Source organism: Tachypleus tridentatus, chromosome 6, assembly GCF_004210375.1.
Source record: "Tachypleus tridentatus isolate NWPU-2018 chromosome 6, ASM421037v1, whole genome shotgun sequence".
Lineage (NCBI taxonomy): Eukaryota > Metazoa > Arthropoda > Merostomata > Xiphosura > Limulidae > Tachypleus > Tachypleus tridentatus.
In genome coordinates this window covers 66231688-66253015 of record NC_134830.1, presented here as the reverse complement: position 1 = coordinate 66253015, position 21328 = coordinate 66231688, and the positions used below count along the sequence as shown (strand labels likewise).

General features: G+C 34.3%; 1 long non-coding RNA gene across 2 annotated transcripts in view; it reads left to right on the top strand.

Annotated features, from left to right (window-relative positions):
• Positions 1–11244: 11244 nt before the first annotated feature.
• The window catches only part of LOC143254573 (uncharacterized), a 28997-nt gene continuing 18913 nt past the window's right edge, over positions 11245–21328 (top strand). For both annotated transcript variants that reach the window (XR_013030261.1, XR_013030262.1), the window contains exons 1-2: positions 11245–11836; positions 19257–19426. This is a non-coding gene — a long non-coding RNA (uncharacterized LOC143254573). The remainder of the gene's footprint in view (positions 11837–19256; positions 19427–21328) is intronic.

Here is a 21328-nt window from a genome sequence, read left to right as displayed (position 1 = left end):
CTTGCTGGGAGACCACTGAACATAGAAGTGATCGGACGGTAGTAGTGGTGTTGGGGCCCTTGAAGTTTTCTGCCATGCTTTTTTGAGACTTTTGGATGGGAATCGACGATTGTGCAGGTTATGTGTTTGGAACACATGGTTAGCTGCTGTGGAAAATTTCATCATTCCCGTTTTTGACCACCGCTTCACACAGCCAGTTTATCTATACCTTTGTACCCATTAGCTCACATTATAAAATTAAATTATTCTAACATCTGCCTAGTTGGTAGTTCTTTGTTCAAAGAAACATTGACTCTTTTTTCTCCTTGGAGTTAATTAACTCGCAACCCATGGCTAAGGTAACTTCACTCGCATTTGTATCAGATAGGCTTCTAAACTGAATCTCTGTAAGAACATCTTTTTTGTAGTCAAGATAAACTCCTGATGCATTACCCAGACAACCTATAAAGCTGCTGAGATAATAACTGAATAGTATTGCGTTATCATTGAAACAATTTTGCATCTAAATGCATTAAGACCTCAAATGATAAGATGTTTGCGAAGAAAACTGTGAAAAATTTGGGTGATGTAATAAAGTTTTCCACTGTTTTATCTGAAGTAAAATAATTTCTTTAGATTTTCTATCACCACGATAATCTTTGTTATATGCTTTAGGATACGTTAAAATGACGACATATTTGTAGGTGTTTTAATATTCAGCTTGTCTAGATCTCTGAATGATTAAATATTTTTCAGTAAACAAAATGTACACAAATTTCTACGATTTAAATATTTGGTGCAAGTTGGCTTCTCAACAGATTCAATTTCCATTTGTTATTTATTCCATTTTTTTCTTTCTGAGCTGGACACGAATTAATGATTAGTTTGCCCGAACTGCGAATCTTATGGTTCATGGTTCGTATGTCGTTGCAATAAAAACTTTCTCCGAACTCTGTACTATGGATTTACTGTAAGAGCAATAATAAAATCCCATTATTTGATCAAAAAATGTAAAACAAAAACTTCTATTAGATGCTTTTGAGTGGTCGCCTTCCATATAGTCTATCAGATCAAAATTAAAGACGGCTATGCGCAGATAGACCTTGTGTAGCTTTCCAAAACAGTCAATCGTTGTTGTTGTTGTTTCAACTCAAATACCTATGCAAAGAAACTCTGAACATATCATAGTACGTTGATGCAATTTGTATGATAAAAGTAACCTAAGGACAATTTAAACAAACACGTTGAAAGCTGAAATTTAGCATATCAACCAGTAATTACTTTTGGGCTTAAAATTTACACCATGGAAACCTTAAATTAGTAGCTCCAGTTATACTTCACTTATTCAATAAGTTTCTAATAATGGCTTTCAGTAAATGTTTGCTCATCCCTTTCTAAAGCTTAGTTAGTGTCCATGCTTTCTATCTTGAGAGTAGTAAATAATTAAGTTTTAATATAGTGCTACGATCACAAACGTGTGTGGACTGGTGTTTGTTAATGATATCAATAAACACAAGAACAGGTTCCGTTTATCGTAGAAACGTTTTATAATTCTCCTACCTTTACCTACTTGTTATCCCGCAAGTAGAGAGTGTTTCGCTGTTTGATAATTAATGTTCAAGACCTTTCTCAGGTTTCATGACTGGAATTGAAAATGAAGTATTATTAAATTCAGTTCAAGTCATCATTCGTGACAACTTGAATCATTTGATACAACACATCTCAGATGTTCTTGTTGTTAATTTATTATTTGTTCATTATTAGAGCCAGGCTTTCCTAAGTCTCAATATTTCAAGTAGAAAATGTTGAAAAAAATCTCCTATAAGTATGATTTAACTACTGATACTAAAATATTTAACTAAAATATAACTACAGAAAAACCTTGTGCCAAACATCTAGCACTCGGGCAGCATTCTGTCATATTTTTCCACGTTGTTTTTCACGTGTTTTTTCTTTACCAGATTATATTGTGCCTAGAATAAAAAGGTAAAAGGTAACAAATTGTAAGAACATTTTCCCTTATACTGTTTTTTTTTTTTGTTTCAGCTGTTGACATTGTTTGCCGTCCATTCTAAAAATACAAATATGAATCCCAACACCGAAATACATACCACCTCTGAACATTAGCAAAGATAGGCGTAGAAACTAATGTAATTTCCTTTACATTTCAACAATAAATTCAACTATAGCAGGGTAATAAGAATAGTAGACTACATCCACAGATCATAAAGGCCCGGCATGGCCAGGTGATTAAGGTGCCAGACTTCTAATCTGAAGGTCGCGGGTTCAAATCCCCGTCACATCAAACATGCTCGCCTTTTCAGCTATGAGGGCGTTATTATAATGTGACGGTCAATCCCACTATTCATTGGTAAAAAATAGCTTAAGAGTTGGTGGTGGGTGGTGACAACTAGTTGCTTTGCCTCTAGTCTTACACTGATAAATTAGGGACAGCTAGCGCAGATGACCCCCATGTAGCTTTGTGTAAAATTCTAAAACAAACAAATAATAAACATAAGCTATTTATTTTAATGTGACATTATACTACGAAGTGTCAAGCATATATAAGGAGTTAAATTATAATGATGGTCTTCTTTACCCTGTCTGTGACTTTTACATCTCACCAAGTCCCTAATTGTCCGTTTTTGTAAACAGATCCCTAGTTATTGCTCATTAATATAGCTTTGTAATTTGTCAGTCATTTAAATCTAAAACTACCACCATTTGAATGTTAGTTATAACAGTTAAAGAGATACACACTTGTTACGTAATCCCACTTTCAAGAACTTTACTTATATAAAAACGGGTTGATTTGTGACTAATACATTTCAAATCCGCCCTATTCTAATCATCTGCACATGGTGGAAAATAAATAAGGTAAAAAAAAGCATTGTGCACTTTATATATGCATAAAGAAGATCAGCTAAAAACTAATTTTATTACAAGTTACAAATGGACATACTCAAAATATTTCTTGATGACCTGTGTTTGAATTATGATCAAATCAAATTATATATTTTCCTTATCGATTTTAGAATATAATCTTTTTATTTACTCAAAAATTTATAATTATTGTCTTGGAAAATTAAGAACCGTAAGGGGGAACACATTATTATGGTGACAAGTTGTTTTGGATATTTTTATGTGAAAATGTAATGGGACAGTCAGTTAATAAATTTTCAAAACATAAATGTTTACTAATTAATCACAATAAAGGCCTGAGTTATACTTAAACTTTTGTGTTTGTTTTGCTGCTTTGAAGTTAAATACTTCTGCTGAAGACATGCTACCTTTAACCTCCCGCCATTGTTTATTTCCATGGTTTGCTGAAAAAACCTAACACAAACGTAAAGTATTGTATATGTTTGGAAAGCTTTGTCCATCGTCTATCATTTAGAAATCATTATACGTTTGTGTAAAGTACGTATTCAGAGAAATTTGCCCCCAGAACATTGGAGGCATCAGATTGGACACTTAAGAAATCGTGGTCCATTAGTGATTTTTTTTTCACGTGAGAATAACAGGTTTATATGATATTCATCCTAATGACTTGATTATTTTATTGCAACGCGATTTAAGTGTTCTGGTTGTCGTACAAGTTATTATTCGTGTTAAATTAAATGATTTGATCGAAACACGTCTCAAATTTTATGGTTGTCATATTCTCATGAACAATGGTTTGCTCATTGTCAGTGAAATTTCTTCATGTGAGAACAATTTGTTACAAGCTATTCTTCCTGATGAGCCCCCCAGTGGCTCAGCAGTATGTCTGCGGACTTACAACGCTAAAACCCGGGTTTCGATACCCGTGGTGGGCAGAGCACAGATAGCTCATTGTGTTGCTTTGTGCTTAATTCGAAGCAACAACAATTTTGTTATGGCCCAGCATGGCCAAGCGTGTTAAGGCGTTCGACTCGTAATCCGAGGGTCGCGGGTTCGAATCTCGGTCGCACCAAACATGTTCGTCCTTTCAGCCGTGGGACGTTATAATGTGACTGTCAATTTCACTATTCCTTGGTAAAAGAGTAGCCGAAGAGTTGGTGGTGGGTGGTGATGACTAGTTGCCTTCCCTCTAGTCTTACACTGCTAAATTAGGGACGGCTAACGCAGATAGCCCTCGAGTAGCTTTGCGCGAAATTCAAACAAATCTTCCTGATGACCTGGGTTGTTTAATCGCAACGCGTTTCAAATGTTCTGGTTGTCAATTCCTTATGAACGATGGTATACATATTGTTAGCGAAATTCCTTCACATTAAAACAATTTGTTACAAGTTATTCTCCGTAACGACCTGGATTATCTTTATCACAGCATGAATCGAACGTACTGGTTGTCAATTCCTTATGAACAATGGTACACATATTTTTAGCGAAATTCCTTTACATTATGACATTAGATTATTTGATCGCAGCATGACTCAGATGTTTTGGTTGTCAGTTCCTTATGAAGAAAAACAAAAACTGTCTTCTATTAGCAAAACAAACTCATAGAATAAATAGTACAAGCATTTCTTTATTGTACGTTTAACTCCCATGGATAAAGAGATGGTTCTCAAAGGTGCAGAGAATACAATAATGTTTACTTTTATATGGTAATTAGTGCCGATGTTATATGATTTTATATGGTAATTAGTGCCAAACACTGGTTAGTAAAACGACTGCATGGATGAACTAAACAGGTTTCATTATCCAACATATACCATTAATTTGAGGCAGAAGTACGTCTCTTCATTGTACGTAGTTTGTTTTTGTTTTGCAGGTATTCAGTTCTCACACCAAGTGGTATATTTTTATTAAAAGATACATTATATGTCTAGTCTTTATGTTACAGTTATATGGTGTATAACATATAGCAGCTTGTCTCGTTGTTTAGTAAGTTACGAACGTACGATTTCCTCCATTCTCTTTGTCCTCTGAATTGTTTCTGAAGTAATTTTGTTTCACATTTCACTGAATCATTGAAAAGTCTCTCACTGTTGTAAAACAGTGAAAATGTTATTTTTTCACTAGTTTCTGGTAAAAAAATGTCGTTGAATTCAGTTTTTTGTCACCTAGGTCTACACTGTTATCAATACGGTTTTTTAATAACTTTACTAACAGAGAGAAACCGATGTCAACTCATACAGTACACAACTTCGTGTACAATACTGTACGCAGGAACACACATAGATATAAATATAATCGTTGTTAAGCCAACGAAAATATCCAATATAACCAACTGTATAGAAAAATGGAGCACAGTTTAATGTAAAAAAACAACAACAACTAAGAGACGCCTACAAAGAAGGAAAAAAATAACGACTGAAACGTCCACTACGTTACCTCTGCATTGTTTGCCACCTTGGTTATAGAGGGCGAACTCGGGGCTTTCGTTTTCATTATAATTAATTATTTATATTTTTTCTCTCTAAAGAGCAGAAGATTTTGAATAAAGGTTTGAAAAACATTCCTAACTTCTTGCAAATGTTATATATTTCATCTATTAAGTGTATCTGAAACAAAAAACTATTTTTGTTCTTTTTTTTCTGAAAAACAATCGATATTCATAAACCTATTTGTTTATCAATTTTTTGGAATTTCACACTAAGCTAACTGAGGGATACCTGCGCTAATCTCCCCTAATTTTTCTGAAAAAAAGGCAACTAGTGAAAATCACTCACCACAAACTTTTGAGTTAATCTTTACCATCATATAATAACGCCCCAACACGAGTTGAATGTTATAACCACTAGGCTTTACCAGGCATTCAAAAATCTATCAACTTAATAACAATAGTTTCCTGTAACTCAGGTGTAAGTCTGGTGATTTATAACTTTAAAAAAATGGTTTTGATATCCGTTGTGGACACAGCCCAGACAGCTCATTGCGTAGGCTTATGTTTTTTAAAACACAAACAAACATTACAACAATAGTATTTATATTTCTTTTCATTGTCTGTGTTATAAATGAACCCCAGGAGTGATAATAATAAGTAACTCTTAAAATCTTTGTACTTTTTATCTAAAAAATGTATGTAAACGTTTTACTTCAGCCTTTTATGCACAATTAAGACTATTTAAAACGTCCTGTTTATCAACTCTGACAAGAATTCTTAGAAATGTTTTAAAATTTCATTGACTATTTCTGCAAATACAATGTGTTAGTGCCAGATCTGACATATCTCACAATTTGCTTCATATAATATACAGTGTATTTAACTGATATATGTTGATAAACACAATCTCAGGAGCCGTTGTAATGAGCTAGTATACCTACAAACAGGATTGTGTACAAAGTATATCAGAGAGACATAAAACTCATTTGGACAGAATACTCCATCATCAATTTAATTGGTCAAATGAAAGCAGACAGTAAGGGGTGAACTATTTTAAAGTATAAACCCAATATCGTTCCATGAACATTGAAAAAAAGTTTTTTGCGTTAAATACATTTGAAAATAAGCCAAAAATATCTCTGTTCCTGCTTAAAAAACTACAATTCAATATATAGAAGTTTGGAGCATATAAACTAAGACTAAAAGAAGAGTTGAACTGTTTTAAAATTCTGAAAATAATTACATTAATAACTAGGGTCTTAAGAAGCGTTATAAGACCAGCCAGGCCTCATTGACCTGACCACTTTTTCACTACACGTATAACTAAAACTTCCTTCTTTTATTTTATTAAATTACGTTGGGGTGTATGCAGTATTTGTAGTTAAGATGGTTCAAGATTCAATCTCATAGCATTAAATTTTCAAAAATGGTCTGTCTGTAAATGGCATACTGTGCATACATCATATGCCACATTATTTACGTGTGACACATATCGACACATACAACGATAATGAATCACTCTTAGCATTTCGTTTAGTCTGAAATATGAAGAAAAATTACTTCGTCTAATAAAACGAATCAAAGTTCGACAAGTTTTGTTTGTTTGAGTTATTATTGTCAGTGTTACTTCTTTGGCATCTGTAAAACTGGGATTGTGAACAAATGAAAATGTCGGAACCGATATCTTGTTTATATTTATGCTGAAGAATTAATGTAAAGGTTAAATATCATTATACATACTTTCTGGGCATGTGATTAGTTAGGTCTTGGAAACTTGTAAATAACGTGTTTACTTGCTAGTTGCTTCGTATTTAGTCCTTTCAGTGTGTACTGGATCGTAGTTGATAGTTCCTATACAATATTAAATTAACAACAAACAATAAATACATTTGTTCATTATTTGTAGTCATCTTATGTTTGTATTTACTTCTCCTAAGTGAGAAGATAAAGTGTAAATACCCGGGCAAAATGAATATCCATTTATTTCAGCTGCCACACATCTTTCTTACACCAGGTATTACTTTTTTGTCATAGTCCGGCATGAACAGGTGGTTAAGGCACTCGACTTGTAATCCGAGGGTCGCTGGTTCGAATCCCCGTCACACCAAACACGCTCGTCCTTTCAGCCATAGGGACGTTATAATGTGATAGTCAATCCCACTATTCATTGGTAAAAGAATAGCCGAAGAGTTGGTGGTGGGTGGTGACGACTAGCTGCCTTCCCTCTAGTCTTACACTGCTAAACTAGGGATAGCTAGCTCAGATGACCCCCATGTAATTTTGCGCGAAATTCTAAAACAAATAATTGTGTGTTTTTGTAAACAGATCCCTAGTTATTGTTCATTAATATAGTTTTGTAATTTGTCAGTCATTTAAACCTAACACTACCACCATTTGAATGTAAGTTTTAACAGTTAAAGAGATACACACTTGTTACGTAATCCCACTTTCAAGAACTTTACTTATATGAAAACGGGTTGATTTGTGACTAATACATTTCAAATACGCCCTATTCTAATCATCTGCACATGGTGGAAAATAAATAAGGTAAAAAAAAGCATTGTGCACTCTATATATGCGTAAAGAAGATCAGCTAAAAACTAATTTTATTACAAGTTACAAATGGACATACTCAAAATATTTCTTGATGACCTGTGTTTTAATTATAATCAAATCAAATTATATATTTTCCTTATTGATTTTAGAATCTAATCTTTTTATTTACTCAAATATTTATAATTATTGTCTTGGAAAATTAAGAACCGTAAAGGGAACACATTATTACTGTGACTGAATTCTAGGGTTGGGCGAGAAATAAACATATTAGACATATTTAAAGGATAGCGGAAACAATATTTAGGCCCTGCACAGTCAGGTCGGTTAAGGCGTTCGATTCGTAATCCAAGGATCGCGGGTTCGAATCCCCGTCACACCAAACATGTTCGCCCTCTCAGCCGTGGAGGTGTAATAATGTGACAGTCAATCCCACTATTTTTGGTAAAAGAGTAGCCCAAGAGTTGGCGGTGGTTGGTGATGACTAACTGCCTTTCTTCTAAGCTTACACTTCTAACTTAGGTAAGCCTAGCTCAGCTTTGCGCGAAATTCGAAAAACAAACCAAACTTTCCTTTGTAAAGAAAACTAAGGACTGGTATTCCCTACAGAAGCTGATAACCATAAGCTCTTAAGAAGAGACATTTTCAAGCATAATTCTCAAACGACACGACGACTAGACAATGTTTGATGACGGCTGAGAAAAACTCACAGGACGGACGAATAAACATCACATATGGTCGACGAAAATTGTAAAGTGTTTGTTTTTATTTCGTGCCATTGTTTAATTAAGTAACATTATTCACTGATAATCTAACGAACAGAATATTAGATGTTTCTTTTATTGGGCTTGTTAGTTGAAAGAAAATTAACTAAAACTGTTAATAACGATGAAGGCGTCTCTAGATGTTTAAACAAATCCAGCCCAAAGGCGCGAGAATTTTTAGTTATATAGCTTATATTATAGCTTATCTAACTCTCAATTTTCTAGTTAGCAAAGTATTATTCAAATGCTGTTAAAAATTGATTTTATTGAAAAAAAACACGTTTCAAAGTAAATCTTTTTTCCGAGCTATCATATGATTCTTTATCCTGGTATGTATAATATTTGTAAGTCAACAAAGGAGACAAAATTCTGAGCGTGATAAACGTTGTGCTCCTCGAACTCTGTCAACTGTAGAGGTTTTGCGGGTCAGTAGCGTTTCGGTTTAACAAACTGTTGGTTGGTCGAGTCAGCGCCGTACCGATAGCTGATAGCGCCCATGTCCCGGGTGGGCGAGACCGAATCTGTCGAGACTGAGATTAAGATGGAAATCGCTATGTTTTTATACGTCTGACCTTATAATTTAAACTACATTTTCGAATAAAACAAGAGTTATAATAATTATGAGTTTAAGTTATGAATTTTTGGTCGCATAAATTATATACTGATCTCACCCCCTCAGTCACTACATCTTTGCCCCGTAAGACATGTAACTTCGGCGCCCCAATCCATTGGTTCGTCAACTGGAAAATCGGCACCCTATGCGAACGCATCACTTGTATTACCCACATTAAATCTCTATGTTGAATAAACGTAGGTTTGTTTTTATGAATTTCGCGCAAAATTATGGATGGCTATCGCAGATAGCCCTCGTGTGCGACTAGAAGGAAGGTAGCTAGTCATTACCACCCACCGACAACTCTTGGACTATTCTTTAACCAACGAATAGTGGGATTGACCGTCATATTATAACGCCCCACGACTGAAAGGGCGAGCTTGTTTGGAATTCGAACCCGCGATCCTCGGATTACGACTCGAGTACCTTAACCACCTGGACATGCCGAGTCTAATAAATTTAGGAAATTCAAATTTGTTATATGTTTGAAGCGGTGAAAATGTGAGGGCTCGCTATAATGTGAAAGGTGATGCGATCATTCTTAATGAATATTATTACATCTGATTTACAAGAAGACAACGTTTTAAGTAATTGAAAAGAGAGAGACTTGCGTCTCCCCTAAAACACAGACAATGAAAAACAAGTTAAGTATTTTAAAAATATGAATGGTCTACATAAATAAGTGAAACCATACGTAAAAGTTTAACGTTTGTTCAATAACAGCAAGAAGGCTGTTGAACGCCGTCTGATGGATCCCAGACTAGATCGCCCACAACTGGGTCATTGAAGGTTCAGACGTCTCACTTTAGGAATAAAAATAAATAAATATGAACAGAAAGTTAGAAAATCTGCTGTAAGAAGACAAATAACATAAAACAGTTTCATTATTCGTATTTTTATATTATTTATTTTAATTTTATTTTTAATGATTGTGCTATACGTAACACGAAAATTGCAGATAAAAAACGATGACGGAGAGCAGTTCTGTATATTAGGGTGTATCACGTGCTTTGGAATAAATTGAAGTAAATTAATGGTTTTTGTTTTCCATGATAAGTTTATTCTTTACTGTAGCCACCTGAAATTATTTAAGTCTTGTGCAAATATTCTCGGTAAGTTAGCGGTGTAACTTCAAGGATTCACAACGCTTAAATTCTCATTTTTTTCCCGAAGTGAACAAAGCGCAAATAGCCATTGTATAGCTTTACACTAAAGAAACGTCACCTAACCCCATTCTTTAATAATACAGTGCCATGTCTGCGGATTTATGCCGCTAGAAATCCGGTTTCGATACCTGTGGTGGGTTGAGCACAGATAGCCCTTTGTATAGCTTTGTTCTTAACTACTAAACGGCCCGACATGGCCAGGAGGTTAAGGCACTCGACTCGTAATCTGAGGGTCGCGGATTTGAATCCCCATCACACCAAACATGCTCGCTCTTTCCGCCGTGGGGGCATTATAATGTTACGATCAATCCAACTATTCGTTGGTAAAAGAGTAGCCCAAGAATTGGTGGGGGGTGGTGATGACCAGTTGCCTTCCATCTAGTCTTACGCTATTAAATCAAGGATGGCTAGTGCATATAGCCCTCATGTAGCTTTGCGCACATTCAAAACAAACAAACTAAACAATCAAAATAACGCTAAAAAACAATAGCTTCTAAAAATGTAAATAAAATCATAGGTGTGTTTAAAAAACAACACAAGTAGTGCTAAAAGTACAAGCTTTATAGAAGTGTAAGATCAGAAATACTCGTTTCTAGAAACGTAGAACCATAAACAAAAATTTCGTAGAATCGTGAATAGACGGGTTATAGAAACGTGAAAAGGATACACAAAATCAATGACAAGCAAAACAATGTTTATACGAAAACATCGAACAAAAATTAAAACTTTAAAGAAATTCATAGGAACACAGAACAGAGGTTCTTTATTCATAGAAGCGCAGAATTGTATAAGCTGCAACTGAGTGTTGCTTATTATTATTTTGTTTGGTGTGAAAGCGTGTATTAAAGTTCAGTAAGTGGGTGGGCTTTGGTAGCTTGTCTATATTCTCACTAACTGTGACTATGCTTACGCACAAACTGCAAACGACGTTTTTGTCTCTCTTTCTTTTAGGGGTTCACGGCCAGAAATACACGTGGCTGCACTTAAAAGCCGTACAGGCAGATTAACTGTAGGTACACCATAAGTGTACATAACATTCTGTGAAGTTATAATTTGTATAAGAACCAACAACTGAGATCCACTATGATTCGAACTCGTGATTCTGATTAGCGGATGGATATTTCAACTTAGCTAATGCATCTCGAATGCTTCAAATTTCGGCTTTCACTTCACTGGCAATTGATTTGGAAAACATTTAGTACACTTCCTGAGCTATCAAACCATCTTTTGTCGCATATAATTCGTTTATTCGCACTTGTTCTCTGATATGACAGAAGAGTATAGTATTAGCGCTGCAGTGATGGGTCTGTTATCCTAATTGTTTCTGTCAAACTCGATAATTTGTAAGCAACCTGAAGCAGCAGTTTACAAATACAGTTAGAAAAAACAAGACATTTTATCTGGCACACCAGTCAATGATGGTTTAGTATGACAAATCAATGTGTTAATGGTAAGTTGTTGTTTTTTGTTGTTGTTTTTTTTAAGTTAATATATGTATTTCAAAAAAAAAAAAATTGGCCAAGCGTGTTAAGGCGTGCGACTCGTAATCTGAGGGTCGCGGGTTCGCATCCCCGTTACGCCAAACATGCTCGCCCTTTCAGCGGTGGGGGCGTTATAATGTGACGGTCAATCCCACTATTCGTTGGTAAAAGAGTAGCCTAAGAGTTGGCGGTGGGTGGTGATGACTAGCTGCCTTCCCTCTAGTCTAACACTGCTAAATTAGGGACGGCTAGCACAGATAGCCCTCGAGTAGCTTTGTGCGAAATTCAAAAAACAAACTAACAAAACAAACGTATTTCAAAATTGAGCTTTGGCAAGATATACATGAAGCTTAAGTATTGTTAGCAAAATGACAAAATATTCCAAAAAATGTAATAAAATCACGCAACAAAAACTGTATTTGTCTTTATTTAAATTCTACGTTCACTAATAAAACGTTCGCATGATAAAAAACAATCATAACACCCTTTTGACCTCTTTTTAAAGTAAATTTTATCTTTTCAGACTGTCTGTGTTTGGTCGGCTAGTCTGATTTTTCTACTGGACTATATAGCCTGAAGAGACAAAATAAGACCTGGCTGCTTGCCAAACTTGTCACGTGCTCAAAACAACACACCTCCTGTGCTTCTCGTGCAAGTGAACGAGACTTCAAAACCAGACGACTTGCGGCATGATGAATATAATAAATATTCGTGATGTGGCCTGAGCAGCAACTTGATATATCTAAGTTGTTAGTTGCTCAAGAAAAATGATAAATGTTTTCAAAAAGATTGGGATAAGAAGCACTGTTTGCGAGAGTTTGGGGATTAAATTTATTAATATCAGATGAAATAATTACTTCGCTCTCAAAATCGACCCAGCATTCTTTATATTTATACTTTTGTTCAGGGCGCCAGTCCAAGAAAATAAAAAGAATTACAAATAACCTGTACTTTTTGTTAAACCGTACTTGTATTCTCACAAAGGGCTACTTACGCGCAGCCAAACCTAATTTTAAACCACAGATTGTATGAAAGGTAATTAATCAACAGCACCCACCGCCATATTGTAGACTACTCTTGTCTGAAATGAGATGGCTTAATTAACTTGCTTTTGAAATTACAATTGTTTTGAAAAGTAAATATCCAATGTACAAAGCTTATTTAGATGTATATAATATAAGCAGGGCTATAAGTAAAATGATATAAAGTATGGAACTTAAAGAAATAGTAGTAAATCAACGGTAACAATAACACATAACACTATAACACAAACAAGAAAAAGGGGCAGCTTAAAACAAAGAAAAATTCCTAAAAATTCAGATAAATTGACCGTATGACCTAAAAGACTGAATAAATCAAACATTGCATACTATATGAAAAATGGGAAAAAAACTTTAATTTGTTTTATCGATGTTAATGTGCTTTATGTGTAACCTCTTTTATTTTTTGTTGCACGAAGTTTCTTCATGCACATTAATAATTATCACCCTAGCCAATGTGAAACTGAGGTTCCGAACTATAACTTCCTTGGTAGCCTCATAGATGAATACGCCATGTTAACAATGTTGCCAAAGCTTATCACTATACTTTTTTCTGCTGGGTTGTAGTAATGTATGGATATACATCTTATATGAATAAGTGTATATCAAATATGACAACATCAGTATGTTTCAACGAGGCACCTAATGCCGATGGTTATCTCCACGGTTGCTCCATATAGTTTAAGTTTAAAAAAATGTTTTAGCTTAAACCTGGTTACTCTCTTTAAAACATAGAACTCACTGTTCTTCAAACCTCAAAGTCAATTGTATAACTTTTATCATCTCTCTAATTTTGTTCACAATATTCGAAGGTCAAACTGTTCTTTTATCGGTAGATGCAAAGTATATTTACCTGTGTGATAAACGTTATCATCACGTGATCATCTAGATTAAATAGTGAAACTTTTTCAACCGCTGTACTTCAAATGCACAAACCTTACCAACAATGTCTCAAAATACCGAAACGTCACCCGCCTGTAAACTCTAGGTAGACACAGATAATAGAAATTACAAAGCTAGTAAATCTATCTTTCTAAACTTGTTCTTAAAAGACATTCTCAGCCGGTTTTTATTATTCAATAAGTTTGTTTGTTTGTTTGTTTGGAAATTTCGCACAAAGCTACTCGAGGGCTATCTGTGCTAGCCGTCCCTAATTTAGCAGTGTTAGACTAGAGGGAAGGCAGCTAGTCATCACCACCCACCGCCAACTCTTGGGCTACTCTTTACCAACGAATAGTGGGATTGACCGTCACATTATAACGCCCCACGACTTAAAGGGCGAGAATGCTTGGTGTGACGGGGATTCGAATCCGCGACCCTAAGATTACGAGTCGAGTGCCTTATACCACTTGGCAATGCCGGGCCACGTTAATTTTAAGGAACCACCTTTTTGTCTAGCTCCACGTCGAAAAATTTTGTCCATACGGTAAATGTTTATACGATGATAGCAAGAGCTGAAGCTTCAACTCAGCACCATATATACTGTATGTTACATAACAGATAATCGGTTTCGGTTACCTTTTATATAGAATTATGCATTAATGAGTATACGTCGTACGTCTTTGTAAGCCGGATCTTATTCAAATTTATGTAGTACGTTTATCACAAATACAATATTAAGCATCAAAATAAAGATTAAAAGAACAAATTGATATGGTAATTATTGATTACCAAAATCCCACTTGAAGTAAAAATGTATCTCAGAACAACTGGTTAACCTGAAGATGTCCAAGGAAGGTCGAGATGTTGTTCTCTGTTTATCAATAAAAGTGTTAATTACCCATACCAGCTATTCTGAGATACAAATTGATACAGTGTGAACTTCCTTTCCAAGTTGCCTGCTATTATTGTAATCAAAATTATATTTATCATAAGACAATAATATCAGGATTATATTTCTTAAACCACATGCTATATTTAGCCCCAAGAAGAAAAAGAGTGTATATTTAGTATTTGAACAGTTGTGTAGGAAAGGTTTTGTTTGTTTCTAATCAAACACAAAGCTACACAATGGACTATCTGTGCTCTGCCCACCATGGGTATCGAAACCGGGTTTCTAGCGTTGTAAGTCAGCATACATTCCGCTGTGCCATTGAGGAGCTGTGTGTAGAAAGGAGTTGCAAAATGGATGGTGCTTGACTAGACATGCAGATTTTACAATGAGAGATTTTAAAGTATAAGGAGTCATTAAAAACAATTTTGGTGTTGTCGAAGGCAGTTCAATCTAGGGGAGGGGAGCCGTGGGCGCGCATCCTTAGCAAATTAATACAGTTGCTATTTAAGTAATGTATGTAAAAGTGGGATTACTACAGCAACACCGGTTCTAAGGCCTTCCTTCATCCATACTATGTTCCACCGTAACCATTGTCAACTACACGTTTCAATCGGTAAAGAGCTCATAAGGCTGAAGGGTGAGGAACCGTTTAGATAAACCATTTGTTGCAAAATATTATAATACGCTCTTTTTAGTAAAACAATACTAAGGAACAAAATAAATAATGTTGAAAACATAATAAACGTGACACCAACGTGTCATGACAACTACAAATAATGAGGGTAGGACCTTTGAAAGTACGATATTTCATGTAAAGTAAAATTACGAATTTACTAAGTTATGAAATCACTTATAAAACATGGAAGTGTTTGTTTTTTTTATTTCTACAGTTTCGTGTATTTTGATTACAAACGTTAAGTACAGAATAAGGTTTTGCTAAAAGCTATTTAGCATTGTGAGGTCGATAATGTGTTACGATATGTAATATACTGTTCCATTACTGTTAACATGAAACGTCTACGAATTTAAGCTCTTTTCCGTGACTGTGAGGCAGGATATTTTTCATTAAGTACTGAGAATACCATTATAAATACCTGTGATAAGTCATGTTGAGAGTGAAGTGAGCCAAGAGATAAAATAGTGAAGTAAAACATCTCAGACATTTTTAATAAGTTTACTTTCGACAATTTAAGTATTCAATTACTCGTGTCATGCCTTAGAACTGGCGGTTGGCGACGTTGAGTAGTTGCCTTCCTTCCAGTCTACGACTACAAAATTAGGACTAGTAGCGCAGGTAGCCCTCGTATAGCTTTGCGAAAATTATAAAGCGAACAAACGTTTTAATAATACGAAATACAGTAGCACTGTTTTGGAAAAGAATAATCTTCGTATTTAGCAATGATATTTCCTAAACTGTAACATAAATAACCAAATGTATTTTACATGGTTATATATTAAGTTCTCCCGAATAGGTTTAAACTGTAAAATGCTTGTACCAGCAATGTTAGAGCAACGTTACAATTATCAACATAATATATAAGAGCAATATCTATATAGATCATTTTTTAGAGAATGTTACCACAGCAACCTCAGTGAAGTCGTTTACGATAGAATAGAAAGTCGTTATGCACCAATAAACGTTATTCACAGAATGTTACCCCTCTACCCCCAGTAGCTCACCGGTAAGCCTCAATGGTTATAACGCTTAAATACAGATTTCGATATCCATGGTTGACGCAGAACAGATAATCCATTATGCAGCTTTGTGTTCCAAAACAAACACACACAGAGTCGGCTAGTTTTAGTGTTCTTCATGTTCCACTACCCTGACATTAACGGCGCTCTTGTCACTATATAAACCAAGCTAAACCTAATATATACCCAAGTTCTAAATCGTTACTAACATCTGTTTAAGTGTTTATCGTTGGTGGTAAACTTTTGATCCGTGCGCTCTCTTTTGTTTTCGAGGTCCGTGGTTTAGGACTGTCCAGCTATTCCAATAAGGTATGTAATAATCCTTGCAAATTCAATCATATTTGAAACCCTAGTCAGGGTTAACAATAAAACATGACCACTTCAGACATTAATTTAAGAGGATGGCATGTGGTAGACACTATAGAACTAATAACATGTTAAAAACTGAGTTTTTAGCCACAAGCTAGAGAACGAAACTAAAGACCTAATGAGAGGTGAAATAGAACCAACAAAATACAGTACAAGATTTTTTTCAATTACAAAAATTATAATGATAAAACTGTTATATAAGGTTTAAATAATCTTGTATTTATTCCTCTGACTTATATACACAACTTTTATTTGCAAGTGTATTACAAAGTTCATTGTGATATCACTCTCGTATTTTGTTAGCTTGGCGAGAATAAAGCGATGGATTTGCTGGCTCGCAAACTGCTGGCATAAATAGCGTCTGAACTAACAATATATGAACCCAGCTGGGGTGATTCTGGGTTTTGGTATTGAACAAAGGGTATCGTTGAAAAGTGGTTTGCTTCAAAGTGAGGTGCTTAAAATCTGTTATCCACTCACCAACATATTTCTAACACCGTTGTCAGGTTTCCTTTCAGCTAGTCCACCTTCCCAAGCGCTAGTTTATAGCTTAGTTATTAACCTGAATATAATATTATTCATTACTTCGATATTGATTGACAGCAAAACACATAAAAATAAGTATTACAATGACATATATATTTTCTAGAGGAATTTTGCCTCTGTTAAACACTTTTCCTTTATTCAATTAAACAGCGTCAAGGTAGAGTGTATAAAATATATTTAATTAGTGTTTTGTACATAAATATTAACATCTGGAGACAAGAAGAAAAATAGGATCCATATATTTCACTCTTAGTGTCTTTTTTCTCCATGTATTGCTTGTTATACCCCCAACAGTGGCACAGCTGTACGTCTGCGGAATTAAACGCTAGAAAGCGGGTTCCGATATCTGTGGTGTTAAGGCGTTCGACTTGTAATCCGAGGGTCGCGGGTTCAAATCCCGGTCGCACCAAAGATTCTCGCCCATTCAGCCGTGGGGGTGTTATAATGTCACGGTCGATCCCACTATTCGTTGGTAAAAGAGTATCCCAATAGTTAACGGCGGTGGGTGGTGATGACTAGCTGCCTTCCCTCTAGTCTTACACTGCTAAATTAGGGACGGCTAGCGCAGATAGGGATCGAGTAACTTTGCGCGAAATTCAAAACAAAGAAACAAACAAACAATCTGTGGTGGGCAGAGCACAGATAGCCCATTGGGTAAGTTTATGGTTAATTACACACAAACAAATTATTTATTATACAGTTACATGTTACAAGATCAAGGTAAATTATAATTTATGTGAAGAACTTGTCAATCGAATTTTATTTTTGCTTATGGATAAACAAATAATTATGTTTAAAGGTCTTTATAAAATATCACCTTTCCCGTTTCGCTAAGTTTACTTATATCATCACGAAGTTTGCTCTTTATGAACGAAGACAAACTTATAGTAAAGTCCTCCGCTGGTATACTGGTAAGTATATGAATTTAAAACCCTAAAATCAGAGGTTCAATTGCTTTCAAGGGACTCAGCAGATAGCCCGATGTGGCTTTGCTATAAGAAAACACACACACCTATAGTGAAACGTTATATTTTTTTACAGAGATTCTCAAACATAATTATTCATTTATTCTTTAGTAAAAATAATACCATTGTTAACGATTCTTGGTTTCAACAAGAAATAAAAAATAGCATTTAAAATATAATTACTTTAAAATTAAATATTATGAAAGAGTAAGAATGGTAAATAAAATATGAAAAGGTTGAACAATAAGGTAAAGTAAATGAAACAATAATTTTAAATATAACTAAACATCAAACTTAATAATCAACAGAATTAAAAATTCATATCGCGATTCAATTAGTTTATAATGAAGGGAATAATATATTCACCTATTAAGTAAATAACAATGTAGAAACAAATGAAAGTATAGGTTCAATTACATTTCAGCTGAACGTTGCTGTTATGGTTATAAAAAAAGTCCAAATATCACTCATCGTTATTTTAGGATATATAAACTAGAGGTTTCAAACACAAATTCGGGAAATGCTTAAAATAATTACCTCATCTCAGATCCTAAATCTGATAAAACCTGGAATCTATATTACATCCACTAATTGTGTAAAAAATGAACACGATCCTTTCCATATACTTACAACTCTTGTTAACAAATATCGTGTTTTCTTTCTCAAGATCTAATGTAATTAATATCATCAGCCATAGAAGAGTCTTTTGAACGAATTTCAGTGAAGGTTAAAGTTCTCTACGCTACAAGATACATTGCACATGTGGAGGACTTCCATTTTCTTCTTTTTGATCAATAGTTATTTACTTACTGAAGTTACTATTACACTTTTAAAAATATAAATTATAATTATTCTGGTTCCAACACACACTGATTAGAGAGACGTCCAGATAGTAAGATTTACCGCCTGAAAAAAATACAGCAGGACATGATTACTTTTGAAATTTTGAGCATGCGCAATACAGCGAAACGTTAACGATTTTTATTTCTGTATTTATTAGATGATTCCTGATGGAATAGAGAAAAATCTTCGGAATTACAACGATAAAATCAAGGGTTCGATTCCCATTGGTGGACTCAACTGATAGCCTGATGTGGTTTCCAGAGGAAAATACACAAAATTTATTAGAAAGTTAGCTAACAAAGATGTACACTTCAGTTAAACGATCAGGTTAGAAAATTTCTTCTAAGTGTTTTTCGGTTAACTATGAGATATATTTACTTAACTGTTTACTGTAGCGTAACTATTCAAAAACACGTAATCAGTAATATGGTTTATCTCTTCTTGTTATTAACTGAAAAATAATTTTTAATATAATTCAGTTTATTATCGTAGTGATGGAGCTTACTATAACAATATTTGATTAAAAATTTGTTGTCATAAAGATAAAAAAAGTTACTAAAGGCAATTTATAAAGAAAGAACATCGATACAGCTGTGTGTTTACTTTCTCTCTCTTCACACTAAATATGTTGTACGTTTTATCATGGAGAGAAAAAAATTATAATTTACATATACTCCGAAAATAATTATAAAATTAATTTTCAAACAAACTTTACCACTTCGAGGAGCACTTGCCAGCATGCAGAAAAAAAAGGTATAAAGAAGATATTTAAACAAAAATCGAAACACCCCTTTCAAAAAAACAACAACAAAAACCTATGTATAAGTGTTCCGTGTTGGTCAGGTACGAGGCTATGATTGGACCACTTACTTAGTGAATTTTTAGCCTGAAACACTGAACTACCCTTAACCCTAGATATTGAAAATAACAACGCCATGAGTATGAATGTTTGAATTTTAGGCACAAATATACGATGGCTATCTGCGCTAGCCGTCCCTAATTTAGCACTGAAAAACTAAAGGGAAGGTAGTTAATCATCATCAACCTCCGCCAGTTCTTGGGCTACTCTTTTTATCAACGACCTGCGGGATTGACCGTTACGTTATAACACTTTACGGCTAAACGGGACGAGCATGTTTGGGGTGACAGGAATTCGAATTTGCGGCTCTAAGATTGCGACTCAAGTACCCAAACTACCTGGCCATGCTTAAAATTATTAAACTTGATATAACTTAGAAAAGAAAACGTTTTTGCCCAATAAAACACACACGTAAACACTTATATATATATATAAACAAAGAAACGTAATACTAGCAAGTAAAAAGTAAATAAAGTTTATTTCTAGGAAACTCTCCAGTCTCTAACTAGTGCAATGTGTCTACTCGAACTACATAGAAAAAGCTTAAGTTCTAGAAGAAATAACAAAAAATTGGAAAGTATACTCTGAAAAGCATCAGCGTCTAAAGTAAAAGTTTGTATTTATGGATGTATGTTACTTAAAGTTCGTATTTGGATAATTAACCGTGGACGAAATAAGGTTATATTAAACCATTGACCATTTAGAATAGGATAATAGAAATTGTTGTTATAGAAATTATAAGGTGCTTATCAATTATTTCTTAGTGTTGAAAATTGATCACATATTATGGGCATTGTTAAAATTATTTAAATTAATACTGATTGTGATTTATCTTAAGGATAAACTTGTAAAAATGTTTTGTCGTAAAGTTTTTTTATAATGGTAAGTTAAAGTGACGAAATTCCCTATACGTTTGAGGTTGACAGTTTTTTGGAGCTCACTAGATATTCAATAGCAATTTAAATCATTACACAAAAAATATTATTAATAATAATAAAATCGATGATTTTCCAATGACGCATCGATGAAAATTATTTTCAGTTTAAAAAACATTAAACTGTACAAAACCGTTAAATATCTGTAAAGTTGATTTTTCGCTGGGACAGCGGTAAGCCTACAGATTTACAACGCTAAAAATCAGGGGTTCGATTCTCCTCTCTCAGTAAATATCCCAATATAGCTTTGCTATAAGAAAACACACACACACTTCAAAGCTGAAATGATATTTCAAACTAATCCTGGCTACTGTTACTTAAATAGAGAAAATGAGATTTCCCTTCATTTGTTTGCTTTAGGATTTTTACGCAAAGGTATCTATTTAAACAACAAATTATATTCGCATAATTAACCCGAATTTTAAACTTATAGGT